The sequence below is a fragment of the Coturnix japonica genome, chromosome 2, assembly GCF_054131305.1.
Source record: "Coturnix japonica strain WE chromosome 2, WE-NBRP24, whole genome shotgun sequence".
In the NCBI taxonomy this organism is placed as follows: domain Eukaryota; kingdom Metazoa; phylum Chordata; class Aves; order Galliformes; family Phasianidae; genus Coturnix; species Coturnix japonica.
Genome location: NC_140664.1, coordinates 54,640,292 through 54,640,581, shown reverse-complemented (window position 1 = coordinate 54,640,581; position 290 = coordinate 54,640,292).

Sequence of the window (290 nt, the reverse complement as noted above, 5' to 3'; positions counted from 1 at the left end):
GCTCGGAACGTCATTTATGTGAGAGCGGCCCTAGCGGCCTCTCCATAGAGCGGCTGGAATGCGAAACGTCAATAGTGACGCCATGGGAGCCTGACGCTACTGACCCCCCCCCCTCCTCCCTTCGCCGCACGGTGCGCGCTGAGTGCCGAGCGGTGCCGAGCCGCGCTGAGTGCCGAGTCCGAACCCAACCGAACCCAAGCGAGCCCAGCACCGCGCTGCAGGCGGCCGATCCGCAGCCAGGAGGGCTCGGAACCGGCTGCCTCGGGAGCCTCTTTGAGGCTGATTAAACA